The sequence below is a fragment of the Schistocerca serialis genome, chromosome 3, assembly GCF_023864345.2.
Source record: "Schistocerca serialis cubense isolate TAMUIC-IGC-003099 chromosome 3, iqSchSeri2.2, whole genome shotgun sequence".
NCBI classification, from domain to species: domain Eukaryota; kingdom Metazoa; phylum Arthropoda; class Insecta; order Orthoptera; family Acrididae; genus Schistocerca; species Schistocerca serialis.
Genome location: NC_064640.1, coordinates 94,253,863 through 94,273,220, shown reverse-complemented (window position 1 = coordinate 94,273,220; position 19,358 = coordinate 94,253,863). Strand labels below are relative to the sequence as shown.

The following is a 19,358-nucleotide window of genomic DNA, read 5'->3' as shown; positions in this document are numbered from 1 at the left end:
CATCAGGGAGACATCGACAACCAAATGCGCCAGAAACATACAATTGGCGCCAAGGTAATTTTTCAGTTTCTCTCCTTAAATTAAGATTCACCACAAAGTTTGTTCCTATCCAGTGTATTCTTATATACAAGTACTCGGTCAAAACTACCCGTGTATGGCGAATAATTTTTGCCAAACGCATAAGAAGTGCAACCAAATCTCCCATTCCATTATCCAGGAGAGAATCAAAGCAAGGGACCTTGGCAGCTAAGACGTGTGGTCTTGCTTGACCTGAACACCTTTTCCAGAAGAGTTCTTTGAAGAGGTTCCGAAGGGAAATGTGCTGACGCGCCATCTTGTTGAAAGCAAATTAGTTCGAGTGTTTTCAGAGGGCCATTTTCAAAGAACTCCACCAGTACTTCTGAAAGGAAATCAGAGACCTCTGGCCTGCCTGAGTATGTTCGACCCTATCAAACGATTATCTGTAACACCGGCCCATAAGTTAATACCTAAGGTAAATTGAGACCCTGGGATCATGTGGCGTGGCAAACCAATTCATTCAAGGAGTAGTCTACAACACAGCTAAATTAAGTAAGAGACACCAATATCAGTGCGACAGTTAAAACGTGAATCAATAATGTTTCTCTTGTAATAAGGAAACAAACATTTTCCAAACTCATATTCTCATGGAAAACTTTGTGTAAGAAGTTCTCGCTTCAACCTTTATAAGGTTTTAACAGTAACTGTCATGTATACGAGTAAACAACGAGTTATACTTATGTCGTGCTCTTGGAATTATAGAAATAACTTAATGTTGCCTACGAAATAGTGTAGTACACCATCTGATCAGAAGTATCTGGATACCTGTTAGTGGACATCAGTATGGGATGTGTCCAGTCCTCACCTTTACGGTGGCTTGAACTCTGCTGGAGACACTTTCAATAAGGTGTCTGAATGTCTATGGACAGTCGATACCAGAGAAAGTAGTGATATTAGACAATGGGATCTGAAGCGAATTCGATGATCTAACTCATCCGAAAATTATACCATTTTGTTTAGATCGGGACACTGGACATGCCAGCCAGTTTCAGGAGTGTTATTGTAAACAAATACTGTTTTATGGTGGAGTACATAGCCGCAATCATCGTCTCCGCACTGTTTCTCTAAAGTACGCAATACGCAGTGCTGTAACATGTGTTCATATCCGTCAGCTTTTAGCCTTTTCTTAAGCACTGTATGGGATTCACAACATAAACACGAAAAACACCCTCACACTGTAACACCAGCTCCCCAGTACTTCGCGGTTGGCACTGAACATGTCATATAATTTTTTCCAGGCATCCGCCAAACACACCCTCTTACATTGGATTATGACAGTGTGTACCATGATGGACCACTCCAAATCACTCGTTTCCCGTGTTCCATTGCTCAGTGGCGTCGCTCTTTACACCACCTCAAACGTCGTTTAGCACTGACTACAGAAATTTGTGGTTTATGAGGATCTGATCGATAACTGCATCCTGTTCTTTTTAACTACCTTCAGACAGTCATTGTGCTAACTGGACTGTTGGTAGCACTTTGGAACTGACGAGTGATTCCTCCCGCTGATTCCATGCGACAAGTTACAAACACTCCCCGCAGTGCTTCACGGTCCTTGTCCCACAGCACGCCGGCCGCGGTGGCCGAGCGGTTCTAGGCGCTTCAGTCCGGAACCACGCGGCTGCTGCGGTCGCAGGTTCGAATCCTGCCTCGGGCCTGGATGTGTGCGATGTCCTTCGGTTAGTTAGGTTTAAGTAGTTCTAAGTCTAGGGGACTGATGACCTCAGATGTTATGTCCCATAGGCCATTTGAACCATTTTGAATCCTACAGCACTTGACGTCTGGTCTTCGCGTTTTTCGCTTCACAATAACGTTAACAGCCAACGGCCTTGCCGCAGTGGTAACACCAATTCCCGTCAGATCACCGAAGTTAAGCGCTGTTGGGCTGGGCTAGCATTTGGATGGGTGGCCACCCGGTCTGCCGAGCGCTGTTGACAAGCGGGGTGCACTCAGCCCTTGTGAGGCAAACTGAGGAGCTACTTGATTGAGAAGTAGAGGCTCCGGTCTCATCAACTGACATATGGCCGGGAGTGACGCCTGTGGACTGAGGATGACACGGCGGCCGGTAGGTACCGTTGGGTCTTCAAAGGCCTGTTCGGACAGAGTTTAGTTTAATAACGTTAACAACAATCATCTTGGGCAGCTTTAGAAGGACTGAAATGTCCATGATAGATTTGTTACTGCGGGGACATCCAGTAATTAGTCCGCTTTCGCAGTAATTGAGCTCTCCCGACCGATACATTCTGCTGTTGCCGCTTCTCTACTAACGGCACACAACACAACCACACTTCCTTTATACTAGCGAATCTACCTCTCGTGACGTGTAATGATTAATTTCCCTTTATAGCGGGCTATCTGCGTACTTTTGATCAGGTATTGTTTATTTAACACGACAGCCATCTCGAAAAGCTTCATTCCCCAAGCCCCCTTTCACACCTCGTCACTGGGCAGCACTCCTCCGATATGTGAGCAGTGCAGGATACATATTATCTGTAGGTACATCTACGTATATACTCCACAAGACTCTATAACGTATGGTTCATTCCAGGAAGTACATGGTTGATATGCAGTATTAGTAAATTAGTGATCTGTTCCATTCATGCATTGAGCGAGGAAAAAACGACTATCTGTATCCTTCTGTGCTCATCCTAACCTCTCTTATCTTCTTTTCATGATCCTTACATGACATATCCGATGGAGGAGTAGAACTGTCGTATAGTCTTCCTCGAATATCGGTTACCTAAATTTATTTGACAGGGTTTTGCGAGAACAACGTCGCCTTTCTTCCAAAGATTCACATTTAAATTTCCGGAGCGTCTCTGTCACCTTTTCCTATGGACTATACCGACCTGTTACTGTTGTAGCAACGCACCTCCTAATCCGTTCGATGTCTGCTCTCATGCCTAACTGTTAAGGACTAAATGTTCTGGAGCAGTACTCTTCTATGTTTCGCACAAGTGTTTTGCACTTAATTTCCTTTGTAGACGAACTAGATATTCCCAAACCGTCCCAACATATATAAGCCTTCCTTTCGCCTTTTCTGCCACTGATTTCACGCGTTCAGCTAGTTTCATGTTTCTTCTTAATAAAATTTAAACGGCGTGAGAGGCTTCAGGACTTAACCACTAAGCTTGTAAATGCGATACCGTTATGTTTTCGGTTTTGTTTGTTAACATCATCTTGGGTCCTCGTTTAGGGAGAGCAGTCCTTTATTACACCAAGAGTAAAACCTGCACACGTCGTTCTGCATTGCCTTACAATCATCTGAGAAGATACTTTCATGTAGAAAACAGCATCGACAGCGAACAATCTGATAGTGCTGTCGACCGCAGGTGGTAAATCTTTTATGTATATTAAGAACATTAGCGGTCCTCTTAAGCTTCCTTGGACGACACGAGAAATTCTTTTTATTTCTGTTGAACATTCAGCGCCTTGTGCAAGGTACGTCTGAAAAGTTTGGTGAAGGGTCTCAGAAAATAAAAGAAACAAGAGTTAGAAACCAAATACCTTTACTGGCTTTCAGAGTAATCACCATTAGCTGTAACACACTTCTGACGTCGGTTGTAAAGCCGTTGCAAACTGTCAGCAAAAGCCTTTTGTGGAATCACTCGAAGCATCATGGTAAGGCGTTGTTGGATATCCACATAACTGAAGGTAATTAAACCTGGTCCTGCCACTACGATCTGAAGACCAGGCGACAGTCAATCTCACGGTGTTCATTGTCTATCCCGCCTCCCTCGGGTAGAAATTCTTGATGCATCAAGTCCTTGCTGTCGGAAAGGGTGATCAACGTCATCTTAAAATCGGATTTCGTCAGACGACCTTTTTTGGGACGCAAGGGAGATGATGAGCACAATGCCATTGACTGTCGCTTTGTCTCCGAGTCGTACTGGTAGCATCAGGTCTCATTTTCTGTAATGATGCGGATATCCAATAAGCTTGACCTTGGTGCTTTGGGCGATTCCAGAAGACGCGTTTACTGACAATTTGCAATAGCTTTACAACCGACGTCAGAAGTTTGCTGTAGCTGAAGTGGTCACTCTGAAGGCCAGTAGCGATACTTCATTTGTAACTCCTGTTTCTTTTATTTTCTGAGACCATTCACCGAACTTCTCAGACGCACCTTGTATAACGTACTTACAGGGCGGCGCACGAAATATGTTACCAATTGTTTCTTTCACAATTTACGACGCACATTAGATTTCCCGCTGGGATTTCTACAGCAGTACCAGCAGAGCTTGGAAAAGCAAATGAGTTACGAAATGACGTGTAATTCACGATACTGCCGCTAGGAGACTACTAAGTAGCAATTGCTGACAATGGAAGACTGACGACACAGCAACGATCGGCAATTGTGTTACTTTTTCATGAAACGAAAAGCCTTGTTGTGACTCAGAGGCGTTTTCGACAACAGTTTAACATACGATGGGTTCCTTGCAAGAAGACCATCCACAGGTTGTACGATAAACTTGTACAGGAAGGAACAGTATTGGAAGCGAAGCGACCTCGGTCTAAGGCTGTTTGTTCGCCGGAGAATATTGAAGCAGTACGAGTTGCTGTACAGAGAAGTCCCGGGAAATCGTTTAGAAAGGCAGCAGTGCAACTGGGAACTGGGAATATCCAGACGCTCCGTTCAACGCATTCTTAAAAGTGGCCTCCATATGTACTCATACAAGATGACCTGTGCACAGAAGCTCACTGAAGAACACAAGCAGCAGAGACTACTGTTTGTTCAGTGGGAGGAGGATAGGGAAGAAACTCTCATCAATGTTTTGTTTTCAGACGAGGCGCATTTTCATTTAGACGGTGTGGTTAACAAACAAAATGTACGCTTTTGGGCCACTGAAAGCCCACAAGTGCCTCATGAACGACAACATTATGCTCCGAGGATTACAGCGTGGGCAGCAATTTCCAGTCACGGACTTATTGGACCCTTTTTCTTTGAAGAATCTGTGAACAGCGAGCGTTATTTGAGCACGCTTTGCAATAGCTTCATTCCACAGCTTCTTGCTACTGCCTTTCCCTTCAACACGCAGTGTTTCATGCAAGATGGAGCAAGGCCACATATTGCAAACACTGTGTTGGAGTTTTTACAAGGGCATTTCGACATGCGGATCATTTCACTCAGGTTTCCAGGTCGCTTCAATGACGGACAAAATTGGTCCCCCAATAGTCCAGACCTCAATCCATGTGACTTTTTTCTTTGGGGGTAGCTAAAGGAAAAAAATTTCCCGAAATGTCCATGTGATTTAATGGATCTCAGAAGACTTATTCTTCAAGCTTGCAGTGAAATTACGGAAGACATGTGCCGTAGGGTAATCACTAACTTCAGTGTTCGTTTGAAGAAAGTTAGGAAACGAAATGGTGGACATATTGAGCATGTGCTGAATTAGAACAAATCTCCATGGATGGCTCTCCATTGTAGTATATGTTCCTTTCAGATTGTATTGACAATAAAGTTTATATTCAAAAACAAAATGGTAACACATTTCGTGCGCCACCCTGTAGTTCTCTTAATCAAAATTTCTTCGAGTCAGAAGCATACCTGTGAAGATACTCCGACTGACTGTGTCTTGTTTACGAGTCGACAATATGGTTTACTGTCGAATACTTTCAGGATTCTACGAAGACGGAATCTGCCCATTTTCCTCCATCCTCTAGGTGCAAGACCCAATGTGTGAATAGAGAGTTGCGGCAACAACTCCCTTACCGGCTGCGCATCCCAGTGAGAGGCAGGTAGCTGCCTATTTGCTCGCAGGTGCTATAATCGTCCCGGCACATGATGGTGTGTTCGCCACAGTAGTGGGCTGAATTCCCACATACTGTGGTACAACGCCACACTACCATGGTGACCTACATGATCGGAGATGGTGTCATGTCACAATATAGCTGGGCAGAGCGACTGTAAATGCTCTCCACTCAGCCCCTAGCAACATCTTGTCTTTGACTACAGCCAATGCCGTCGCATTCTGCACGCACGAGCCGGCCGAAGTGGCCGTGCGGTTAAAGGCGCTGCAGTCTGGAACCGCAAGACCGCTACGGTCGCAGGTTCGAATCCTGCCTCGGGCATGGATGTTTGTGATGTCCTTAGGTTGGTTAGGTTTAACTAGTTCTAAGTTCTAGGGGACTAATGACCTCAGAAGTTGAGTCCCATAGTGCTCAGAGCCATTTGCACCATTCTGCACGCCAGGTGTTAGTCCCATGTGGGCTAAGTGGCTTCTACTACGTCTATCAGTGTCATCAGCCAGCCTGCCGGTGCCAGCAAGAGAAGACCTCCTCTAGGTTATCTTCATTCAGGACTTTGGGCGCCTCCAAGGAGTCCTGCGTTTAGCGCGTGCGCGCCTTTCAACTTGTGGGAGCAGCCATAAGCCCTGAGTACGCTGCCGCTTACTGGACAACTGACAACAGCCTTGTGTCTGCAAGGTGACCCAGCAGCACCCCTGCCTGGGATACTCACTGCCAAATACGCCGCTGTATGTTGTGGTGAGATGTCCACGACTGCCTGCGCGTCTAGATGCCGCCATCAACCTCTTAATGGATGACTTGCAGAGGAAAGAATGTTATTGCTAAGTGAGCTCTTCAGATTCGTCACTTGCCTGGTACCGGTAGAGCGCCACATACGCTCTTAGACATACCATCCTGGCAGTTAGTGGTGTCCGCGCCGTTGGCACGATTACACTTGGTGTCAGAAGAAACACAGTAACAAATGACTTCACGGACAGCGATTAGCAGCATAATTTCAACGTGGTGAGTGGACGCTAAATGTTTAGTGACTTTTTTTCATGCAAAATGGTTGAAAATGTCTAATCATTTGGATTGGAGAGTTGAATGGAAGAATCGACTGGTGAAAGTGGACTCAGTCACTGACCTCATTGAATTCAGGGGGCACACTAACCACCACCTCGTTTGTGCCCAGTTACGTGTTAGCAGTGTAACTTACTGGGGCACACTGCGGCATGTGCCCAATCTCCAGACTTGTTTTAAATTTAGGAAGCATGCAGATTACGCCACAGAATTTCAAGAACGCTCATGGTTGGCGATCAAGCCTAAGGATTAGAAGTGTTTGTAGTGAGAAGTGTAACGGTGATATTAACTCCTTTCCTGCTGTATTTTTCTTTTTGTTGTAGACACTGACTTTAGAAAGAGCGATACGAGAGTAGAGGTTGTTATCATTGTGGAGGTGGTTCAAATCCTGTGGAATCAAACGGGCTCAAATGCGGGCAGGCAGCACGGACTTGCATAAACTGTTAGAGACACTAAGGGATGACAGACCTTCGTCCAGCATGTCAATACCCATCCTAGATGCCAGCATCACTATCCTAGTTTCTTCTTTTTCGGTTAGTGCAATGGAGGATGCGTTAGAGCCTATAGACATCCTTTTAACAGACGTGAAGCTGAGATACTGTTCGTAGGGGCAGTTGTTGCATGTGGCCAACTAACGTTTGGTAGAAGATGTGCCACGCGGGATTAGCCGAGCGGTCTAAGCACTGCAGTCATGGAATTTGCGGCTAATCCCGGCGGAGGTTCGAGTCCTCCTTCGGGCATGGGTGTGTGTATTTGTCCTTAGGATAATTTAGGTTAAGTAGTGTGTAAGCTTAGGGACTGATGACATTAGCAGTTAAGTCCCATAAGATTTCACACACATTTGAACATTTGTAGAAGATGTAAAAATATAAGTGATGTATCATTAGGAGTTAACGAATGCTCAAACATGAAGTTCTAAGATCAGGCTTGTTACAGCGTTATAACAGTAAGACTAATTGTAGATATTACGGTGAGCAGTTCAGTGCTATATCACAAAAACAGGGTGCATCCATCGAGAGTTTTGTGGACAGGGTTAGAAAGCTTAATGTCAGTACATATGAGACGATGGAAAGTGATGATACGAATGAGGTCCTACTACAACAGGCCGAACAGAGAGCATTTGACTTATTTCTACTGGGGTTGCTACCCACTGTATCAAGGAAGGCGTGAGGGTATAGCTGAGTCTTCGGCGTACCCGTATGGATGACAGAATGATTCGATCGATTGGACAGGTCGACCGATTGCTCTCCATGAACTGAAATTCATTTAATTAAAAAGATGTCGCACGGTGCATAACTAGCAGGTCAGGGGAGGCCCTAGGAAGCGTAAGACATGGGTGTTGTACCCCAAAAAAGATAACAAACAGGGTGTCCATCTAAATACGAATTCAAACACGGATCCTCATTAATCTCTGTTCACTGCTGACGTACATGTATAACAAATTATTAGAGGCTCTTTCGATAAAAAATTATGCAGCGAATAAGAAAATTAACAATTTTTGACAGGATACAATACTAATCTAACACTTGAATATTTCAACAAAGATTGGATGGGTTAGGTGGATGGGACAAGACCAGGATCTACGTATGATTCATTGGAAGATGAGCCCACGGTGATCGTACAGAGATTGCTTGAATTCTCCAAGAGAATCAGAAACTACACATGCAACTAACATTGCTTGCTGAGTCATGAATGAGCGTTCAGTCACTCCAGAAAAGTATGGATTCACAAAATGTGGCTAAGACTTACAGCGAGCCTGTCACCAGACGGTAATTCTCGTACTCTGCTCGTCCAGGTTGCGACCTCTCTCCATATTCCCCACTTAGAAGCGCAGGGCGTAACTGGGACCATGATCTGTCACAGACCGCGACACATCAGCTCTGTATCGCTTCCCCAGATGATGTCTGTAGACCAAGTGCTCTCCTTCTTATCTCGTCCTGAAGAGTCGTCCAGCATACTGCAATCTGAAATATGTTCTCTCACGATACAGAGTTCTTTCTCCACTCTACTAGTGTGCACAATTCCCGTGTGCCTATTAAAAAGTTCTGCAAAACGTTTGCTAGTGATATTTTTGTCAACAAGAGAACTATCTTCCCTCCTAACAAAGGTTTTGCAACACCAACCAATCGTTACACAACTAAGCACATAGTTCTTAAACAATTCTCCCACTCAACAGCTAAGTTTGTTCCTAACCTCTGTATCTGCACTTCTTGGAAATTTGCGTCCTGACTTCTCCGAGAGTTCGTTATCTATCACCACTGCCCCTCGCCTAACATTCCCGAAAGGCGACTTTTCAACATATAACATGGCTCCTTTGAAGTGTGTTTTTGCTGGATGGCACTTGAGATTCTATGAGTGATTTCTGTGAAAGTATCCCTGGAACACATATCATGCAGAGCGCATTATGCGAAAAACTCCACGAATGTGACTCGCAGGTGCCAGCATGGCTGAGTCATTGGCTGGTACCTGCTTAGCACGGAAACTGCCCCTTGCGCTTTCCTCTGCAATGATGTGCCGCAGCACCCAGGAGAACTGCTCTGAACATCTAGTCACCAGCCGGGCGACTGTGTTCAGCCTCACTCATCATGTTTACTTGAGTAACTAAACTACAGAGAAAATTACATGCAAAAGAGCCACTAGGAAAGAGAAGGAACTAACATAAAAGTAGATGACTTACTCCTGGCAGTCATTTACGAAATTAATTGTAAAAATTAACTGTTTTGTTAACTGATGGAAATCAGTTATGAGAAATATGAGACATGCCAATCCGGCAGTGGACTGGCGCATATCACAGATATTAGCAAAGTTTCATATGGACTTAGCTGGAGCCATAGGAATGCTAACAGACTTGGAGGAGATACACGCAGTGACCCAAGTCTACTATAAAGAGGGAATCTTTTCTGATGACATCAAGTGTTACTATTGTGGGTGGTAAGGACACAATGACGAGAGTGCCGTCAGCTACAGTGTAGGGCTTAACTGGAGCCACAGGAATGGCAACAGACGTGGAGGAGATACACGCCCTGACCTAATATGTTACAAAACGGGAATCGTTTATGATGACATCAAGTGCTACCATTTTGGGTGGTCAGGATACAATGGCGAGAGTACCGTCAGCCACAGTGTGGGAAATGTGAAGGAATAGGAAATCAGGAATGAGACTGTAGACAGAATAAGGGGCAAGGTGAAAAGGCACGGAATGGGGATATTAACTTACCTTTAAACGACAGTGGGGTTCCAGGGCCACCAAATGGCACCCCCATTAAATTCTAGCACGACTAAAACGTGTGCAGAAATGGAATTTTGCTTAATCGGATTAGTGAATGGAGTACAACATACTTTTTCATTTGACTCAGGTGCGCAGGTGTTTGTGGAAAGTTTGTACTTCATGGGGAAGAGGAGGTTAAACCCATCACGATATTATGTTATGTGGAGTAAATGGCGGTGATGCGTAGTCACTAGCACTGGCGGTACTGAGTTTTCGGATGGGTACAAAATATTTGTGAGGATTTTTTGGCATTTTGCTTCGTATACGCGATGGTTATTGTGCAGTGTTATGTTTGGATTTCCTATATGAACATGCTGCTAAAATTGATTTTGGACAGCGTATACTGGAACTTGATGGGACATTGTTTCCTCTTGGTGAAATTGGTGTCAATGCCACATTGCCACAAGGTTCATCTCTCATGAAAAACTGCATCCCAGGCAGCTAAGCATTAATCTACCCAATTAAGTACCGCTAAGATGGGAAAACAACTATGGGTGAGTGCTGGAACTGATTCGCTGGTAAATGTATTACATGTGGTTGAGCCACTGGAGGAGAATGATGAATTAGATCAGGTATGGTGTTTTGTAAGCAGGATTGTTGTATGCATATGGAAGATAGACCGCGAGCAGGTAGTGCCCATTGGAATAGATAACCTTATCAGTGAAGACATGGACATATCTAAAGAGTTGTTGGTCGCTAGTTTGGAAGTTTTGGAGACAGATGACTTGGGTAGAAGAGGTCTGGACACTAAGCATAAACAAGCGACCGGTTTAATTGTGCTACGGGAAAGAGTAAAATACTTCACATGAATGGAAAAATTAGCAATTGAGAGGCTGGGGAATGTATTACAAGAGTTTGAGGGTTTGTTTAACCCTTATGCGTTTACCACTGACTCCAATGGTGCAGCTCAGAATCCCAGTAGCGAGAGAGCTGGCAGTGTATCATAAGCCATCTGAAACTAGTGAGGGGGGATTTATTAATCAACAGTTAGGGGATAGTATTATTGAGGGAAGTATCAGTTCTTGGGGAGCACCAGTAATGACTGTTCCAAAAAGGAGTATGGATAACACGAAATCATATTGACTCTGTTGTGATTAAAAATACCTCAAGAGTTGCATGATTGCATATGCTTATCTGATCCGAAATATAACGGAAACTTTTAAAAAACTGGGGCCAGTGCAGAAATTCTTTCATTATGGCTCTGTCGAGTGACTGTCATCAGTTGGAAGTAGCACTGAAGGACCGACAGAAAGCGGTATTTGCCGGCAGGAGTGGCCGTGCGGTTCTAGGCGCTACAGTCTGGAACCGAGCGACCGCTACGGTCGCAGGTTCGAATCCTGCCTCGGGCATGGGTGTGTATGATGTCCTTAGGTTAGTTAGGTTTAATTAGTTCTAAGTTCTAGGCGACTGATGCCCTCAGAAGTTAAGTCACATAGTGCTCAGAGCTATTTGAACCAAAACGGTATTTACGGTTCCTCTGTTACATTACGCATGTAGTCGTACTGCGTATGGTCTGACCATGTTCAGTGTATGTTAGATGGAGTTTTGCAAGGGTTAAAACCAAGGCAGCGTATGATATATTTGATAACATAATAGCCCTTTCAAATGATATGGAACAACGTGTGATACAGCTAAGGTAAGTATCAAAGGTGGGTCAGATATGATAGTCGGATGCTTCTATAGACCACCTGCATCAGCAACCGTAGTAGTTGAGCGCCTCAGAGAGAACCTGCAGAACGTCGTGAAGAAGTTTCGTGATCATACTATTGTAATAGGGGGAGACTTCAATCTACCAGGTATAGAATGGGATAGTCACACAATCAGAAATGGAGCCAGGGACAGAGACTCTTGTGACATTATCCTGACTGCCTTGTCCGAGAATTACTTCGAGCAGATAGTTAGAGAACCAACTCGTGAAGCTAACGTTTTAGACCTCATAGCAACAAATAGACCGGAACTTTTCGACTCCGTGAATGTAGAAGAGGGTATCAGTGATCATAAGTCAGTGGTTGCATCAATGACTACAAGTGTAATAAGAAATGCCAAGAAAGGAAGGAAAATATATTTGCTTAACAAGAGTGATAGGGCACAAATCGCAGAATATCTGAGTGACCACCATCAAACGTTCATTTCTGAGGAAGAGGATGTGGAACAAAAATGGAAAAAATTCAGAAACATCGTCCAGTACGCCTTAGATAAGTTCGTACCGACTAAGGTCCAAAGCGAGGGGAAAGATCCACCGTGGTATAACAATCATGTACGAAAGGTACTACGGAAACAAAGAAAGCTTCATCATAGGTTTAAGAGTAGTCGAATCATAGCTGATAAGGAAAAGCTGAACGAAGCGAAAAAGAGCGTAAAGAGAGCAATGAGAGAAGCATTCAACGAATTCGAACATAAAACATTGGCAAACAATCTAAACAAGAACCCTAAAAAGTTTTGGTCATATGTAAAATCGGTAAGCGGATCTAAATCCCCTATTCAGTCACTCGTTGACCACGATGGCACCGAAACAGAGGACGACCGAAGAAAGGCAGAAATACTGAATTCAGTGTTCCGAAACTGTTTCACTGCGGAAAATCGTAACACGGTCCCTGACTTCAGCCGTCGCACGGACGCCAAAATGGAAAATATTGAAATAAACGATATCGGAATTGAAAAACAACTGCTATCACTTAGTAGCGGAAAAGCATCCGCACCAGACGAGATACCCTTAAGATTCTACAGTGATTATGCTAAAGAACTTGCCCCCTTTCTATCAGCAATTTATCGTAGATCGCTGGAAGAACGTAAAGTACCTAGCGACTGGAAGAAAGCGCAGGTCGTTCCCATTTTCAAGAAGGGTCATAAATCAGATGCGAATAATTATAGGCCTATTTCGCTTACGTCAATCTGTTGTAGAATAATGGAACATGTTTTGTGTTCTCGTATTATGACGTTCTTAGATAATACAAATCTCCTTCATCATAACCAACATGGATTCCGCAAACAGAGATCATGTGAAACTCAGCTCGCCCTATTTGCCCAAGAAATTCACAGTGCCGTAGACACTGGCGAGCAGATTGATGCCGTATTCCTGGACTTCAGGAAGGCATTTGATACGGTTCCGCACTTACGTTTAGTGAAAAAAAATACGAGCTTACGGAATATCGGACCAGGTTTGTGATTGGATTCAGGATTTCCTAGAAGAAAGAACACAACATGTCATTCTTAACGGTTCAAAATCTGCAGATGTAGAGGTAATTTCGGGAGTACCGCAGGGAAGCGTGATAGGACCTTTATTGTTTACAATATACATAAATGACTTAGTTGACAACATCGGTAGCTCCGTGAGGCTATTTGCAGATGACACGGTTGTCTACAAGAAAGTAGCAACATCAGAAGACTCGTACGTACTCCAGGAGGACCTGCAGAGGATTAATGCATGGTGCGACAGCTGGCAGCTTTCCCTAAACGTAGATAAATGTAATATAATGCGCATACATAGGGGCAGAAATCCATTCCAGTACGATTATGCCATAGGTGGTAAATCATTGGAAGCGGTAACGACCGTAAAATACTTAGGAGTTACTATCCGGAGCGATCTGAAGTGGAATGATCACATAAAACAAATAGTGGGAAAAGCAGGCGCCAGGTTGAGATTCATAGGAAGAATTCTAAGAAAATGTGACTCATCGACGAAAGAAGTAGCTTACAAAACGCTTGTTCGTCCGATTCTTGAGTATTGCTCATCAGTATGGGACCCTTACCAGGTTGGATTAATAGAAGAGATAGATATGATCCAGCGAAAAGCAGCGCGATTCGTCATGGGGACATTTAGTCAGCGCGAGAGCGTTACGGAGATGCTGAACAAGCTCCAGTGGCGGACACTTCAAGAAAGGCGTTACGCAATACGGAGAGGTTTATTATCGAAATTACGAGAGAGCACATTCCGGGAAGAGATGGGCAACATATTACTACCGCCCACATATATCTCGCGTAATGATCACAACGAAAAGATCCGAGAAATTAGAGCAAATACGGAGACTTACAAGCAGTCGTTCTTCCCACGCACAATTCGTGAATGGAACAGGGAAGGGGGGATCAGATAGTGGTACAATAAGTACCCTCCGCCACACACCGTAAGGTGGCTCGCGGAGTATAGATGTAGATGTAGATGTTATGGGTTGTGTGCAATTAGCATTCATTATAGAGAAGTGTCTCTATGCGCTAAACGGCGTACAATATTTAGGTCATCTGATTAGTCCTGAATGAATACAGACAAACACAGGATAAGTGAAGATCATACACGATTTTCCAATGCCTTGTACAGAGAGGGAGTAAGTCATTCTTGGGTTTAGAAATTTGTTATAGAAAGTTTGTTCTGTAATTTACAGAAACATAAGGACCTCCCACTCACATATTGAAAAAAAAAGAAGTGAAGTATTATATAATCAAAAGAATTATTGATGATAAGTATGGTGTGATTTTCTAAACAATGAGAAGAAATTTGTCTCGTCATGTGATGCAAGCAATCATGTGCCTGGCTGTGTACTGAGTCAAGATGTAGCTGGTGCAGAATATCTGGTAGACTATCTCTCACATCAATTAAATTAAGCAGAGAAGACTTACAACAGAGAAGGAAGTGATGAACATCATCTATGGCGTAAAATACACTATGAGATCAAAAGTATCCGGACACCTGGCTGAAAATGACTTACAAGTCCGTGGCGCCCTACATCGGTAATGCTGGAATTCAATATGGTGTTGGCCCACCCTTAGTCTTGATGACAGCTTCCACTTTCGCAGGCATACGTTCAATCAGGTGCTGGAAGGTTTTTTGGGGAATGGCAGCCCATTATTCACAGAGTGCTGAACAGAGGAAAGGTATCGATGTCGGCCGGTGTGGCCTGGCACCAAGTCGGCGTTCCAAAACATCCCAGAGGTGTTCAATAGGATTGAGATCAGGACTCTGTGCAGAGACGGCCGCTATAACCGAGCTGTTCTAGGCGCTTCAGTCCAGAACGGCGCTGCTGGTGCGGTGGCAGGTTCGAATCCTGCCTCGGGCGTGGATGTGTGTGATGTCCTTAGGTTAGTTTCGTTTAAGTAGTTCTAAGTCTAGGGGACAGATGTTAAGTTCCGTAGTGGTTAGGCCCATTTGAACCAACTCTGTGCAGGCCAGTCCATTACAGGGATGTTATTGTAGTGTAACTACTGCACCACAGGCCGTGCATTATGAACAGATTCTCGATCGTGTTGAAAGATGCAATTGCCATCCCCGAATTGCTCATCAACAGTGGGAAGCAAGAAGGTGCTTAAAACATCAATGTAGGCCTGTGCTGTGATAGTGCCATGCAAAACAATAATGTGTACGAGCCCCCTCCATGAGAAACACAACCACACCATAATACCACCACCTCCGAAATTTTCTGTTTGCATTACACACGCTGGCAGGTGTCGTTCACTGGGCACTCGCCATACCCACACCCTGCCATCGGATCGTCCCATCGTGCACCATGATTTTTCACTCCACACAACGTTTTTCCACAGTTCAATCGTCCAATATTTACGCTCCTTACATCAAGCGAGGCGTCGTTTGGCATTTACTGGCATGATGTGTGGCTTATGAGCAGCTGCTCGACCATGAAATCCAAGTTTTCTCCCCTCCCGCCTAACTGTCATAGTACTTACTGTGGATCCTGATGCAGTTTGTAATTCATGTGTGATGGTGTGGATAGATGTCTGCCTATTACTCATTATGACCCTCTTAAACTGTCAGTGGTCTCTGTCAGTCAACAGATGAGGTCGCCTGTACGCTTTCATGCTGTACGTGTCCCTTCACGTTTCCACTTCACTATCGCAAAAAATAGTGGACCTAGGGATGTTTAGGAGTGTGTGAATCTCGTGTAAAGAAGTATGACACAAGTGACACCCAATCACCTGACCACGTTCGAAGTCGATGAGTTCTGTGGAACGCCCCATTCTGCTCTCTCACGATGTCTAATGACTACTGAGGTCGCTGATATGGAGTACGTGGCAGTAGGTGGCAGCACAGTGCATACAAAACGTATGTTTTTGGGGGTGTCCAGATACTTTTGATCACATAGTGTACTTCTGATGCTGCGTGGTGGGAAACTTAAAGTAAAAACGGACCACACAACATTAAAGTGACTGTTAGGGTTGAAAGATCCGTAAGGTATCTTAACATGTTGGGCACTTAATCTCAGGAGGTTCGATTTTGAAGTCATCTGTCAACCTGGCAAGAAGCACAGGCTGCAGATGGCCTCAACCAAAAGATTTGTGTGTTACAAAGAGTGGATAGCACTGCTGCAGACTGGCAGTCAGACAAGGAGCCGACGAATACTTTAAACCATTCGCAATGTAATCACAATTCACTGTGCATAATGATGTGTTGTATACGAAAACAAAACTTGAACCATGTGTTGTGGTTCCAGTTGCTTTGCGACAGGAATTATTGAGATAGGGACATGATCATACGTTAGAGATTATTGGGATAGGAACATGATCATACGTTAGGGATCCATGGGGCTAGAATAACCACAGAATGCCATGTGAATAAACAGTACTGGCGGAAAACTGGTAAGTAGGATAAAGAACAGTATGTGAAGATCTATGTACGATGCCACAGAAAACTAAACTTAGTCATCAGAACGTTCCCCTGCATAGATTACCACAGGCTTGTAGGCCAGTAGGCCATTTGAAAAGATTGGTATGGACATCTTAGGTCCTTTTGAACAAACACTGGCAGGAAATCACTATGTACTGGCAATAATACGTAAGAACAGTGGCCATCGATAGGCTGATACAGAGGGTCAGGCCATAGCAAATAATTAGTTGTTGAAGTTCGGTGTTCCAGAGGCGTTTGTTACAGATCATGGCACAAACTTCATGTTAGAATTAATGAAGGAAGTTTGTCATATATTACGTATTCGTAAGTTAAGTACAAATGGGTTACATCCACAAGTGAATGGGAGAACAGAGTGAGTTCATGGCACAAAAGGGAAGATGTTAAGTCATTATGTGAATACTCACCATAACGACTGAGGTATGCTATTACCATATGTTGTCACAGCATGTAATTGCAAGGTTCATGAGGACCCATATATGATAGTATATGGCCCTAAAATGCCATCGCCATTTGAGGTAGTGAAGCATAAAATAGGGAAAGATGGAGAATTAATGGGAATTCCGTAAGAACTTTACAGAACACATAGAAACAAGTACAAAAGGTGAATACAAAGACCCTGGTATGTCATGAATGGATGGGGTGACGGAATGTTAGATTAGTTGACTCCCACAGGGGATAATGTTAACGAGTCCATACACCCTGAAGGGAAAGATAAAAATTCCTTCATTCATTATCAAGGGCCATATCAAGTAATTGAGATGATCTCGCCGGTAAACATGAAGCTACAACTTCCTACTCGTACAACTAGCCGTCCATGTCGGTATATCCATAATTTTTGGGGCCACTCGACTCATTACCACCATTACTGGCGTCAATCCCGAAAAAGGGGGATGTGGTAGGAAGGAGAAGGTGACATGGAAAGTAGAGCAGACCATCCTTGCTCATTTTATGCGTGCATTGCCTTAAGTGTTAAGGCGTAGGGTTAAGCTGATGCAAAGAGAAAGAGATACGCTTTTAAAAATTTTGAAATTTTATAATGTGTGTTCTTTTATGAAGAATTTTGTTTGGTTACAAATTTGTCTAGATGTATGTGTATTTCGCGTGAATGCGTACCAAAGTCTTGGTGTGTGGGAGTGGTTCTACTTCTGGATGGTTACTGACTGACAGTCAGCTGATGTTATAGATCAGTAGTAACAATGTTAGTTTGAGTTTATAATATATAGATGAATATCATTCTTGTGGTGTGTTAAGTGTTATTTTGTAGATATCATGCATATTGTTCGTTTGAGTTGATTCTGGTGTCTTCTTAGTGTAGTAATTTGCCTTTTTTCTTTTGTTTTCTTGCTTTTCATTGAACTTCAGATGAGAGGGGATTATGTTTGTTTATTTTGTTGTATGCGTATAGTGTAACTGAAGTATGGCTAACAATATTTTCAGGCTGTAGATTTAAATGAAACATTAGTAGAGAAAGTGACTCACATATGATATGTAGTGTAGTGTTGGAGAAGTTGTTGTAGTTGAATAGTTTTGGTATGCAGTTGTTTTGGCACATGACGCTTTCAGGTTTGGGCAGAAATGAAGCAGTACTTAATTGTTATCAGAAAAAAATGGCTCTGAGCACTATGGGACTCAACTGCTGAGGTCATTAGTCCCCTAGAACTTAGAACTAGTTAAACCTAACTAACCTAAGGACATCACAAACATCCATGCCCGAGGCAGGATTCGAACCTGCGACCGTAGCGGTCTTGCGGTTCCAGACTGCAGCGCCTTTAACCGCACGGCCACTTCGGCCGGCAATTGTTATCAGAAGACGAACTTCGAAAATGGCTCTGAGCACTATGAGACTTAACGTCTGAGGTCATCAGTCCCCTACAACTTAGAACTACTTAAACCTAACCAACCTAAGGATATCACACACATCCGTGCCAGACGCAGGATTCGAACCCGCGACCGTAGCAGTCACCGGTTCCGGACTGAAGCGCCTAGAACCGCTCGGTCACCGCGGCCGGCGAAGACGAACTGCAGCAGTGCCACAGAGAACAGATTGTAGACCAAACTGTCATGGAGATATGAGAGATAGATTTGTTTATGGGGCGGGGGGGGGGGGGGGGGAGGACTGGTGTGGAAGGAGGCCCACGGGACATCCTCCCAACTCAACCATATTTCGAAAAGACAGGATCTCACTGAGTGTACTCAATATATGAATCAGTTGTACATATCACCACTTGCTATGAGCAGGGACGTTAAGAGGAATGGTGCACTTAGAGGTAGGGGGCAGCAACATACTACTGAACAGTATGAAGAATAACACCTCAGGACCGACTTTTCAGCTTCTGGCAACAATTACAGAGACTAAAGCTCTGAACGTAACGTTTCCAGTCTTGGATTTACTCGATAATCTTTTAGAAACTTTGCCAGCTAGGAACGTGACCTTCCTGAATAATACCCTAGATACCATAAGGCTAGGTTCTCTCGACGAGCTTATAGCTGCACAAAAACGGGTGCAATAGCGTGGAACAGACGTTCCAAAATATTCGATAATGCCGCATCAGGTACCAGTACAGGGTTGTGGAAACAGGA

The 19,358-nt window shown here is 44.0% G+C and overlaps 1 protein-coding gene and 1 pseudogene across 1 annotated transcript in view; both read left to right on the top strand.

Annotated features, from left to right (window-relative positions):
- Positions 1-19,358, top strand: part of LOC126471533 (uncharacterized) — a 228,362-nt gene that overhangs the window by 60,516 nt on the left and 148,488 nt on the right. The gene's annotated exons all lie outside the window — the stretch shown is intronic.
- On the top strand, positions 1,898-2,015 carry LOC126472323 (5S ribosomal RNA; annotated as a pseudogene).